The following is a 319-nucleotide window of genomic DNA, read 5'->3' on the forward strand; positions in this document are numbered from 1 at the left end:
GGAATTGAATGGAAGAACAATAGTAATTGCATTAATACTCGAGGTACAGCAGAGCTCCACACCTTAATCTATGGTGTGTAGAAACTCCACCGTTGAAAATACATAAGAACGAGGTCTAGGCATGGCCGAATAGCCAGCCTCCCAATGATCTAAGAACTAGATGTCCAAATATGATCAAAGGATCAAAAGAAATCCCAAAGATCCAAAGATCCAAAGATGAAAATACAATAGTAAAAGGTCCTACTTATAGGGAACCAGTAGCCTATGGTGTACAGAGATGAGTAAATGACATAAAAATCCACTTTCAGGCCCACTTGGT

The sequence above is a fragment of the Arachis duranensis genome, chromosome 2 (assembly GCF_000817695.3).
Source record: "Arachis duranensis cultivar V14167 chromosome 2, aradu.V14167.gnm2.J7QH, whole genome shotgun sequence".
Lineage (NCBI taxonomy): Eukaryota > Viridiplantae > Streptophyta > Magnoliopsida > Fabales > Fabaceae > Arachis > Arachis duranensis.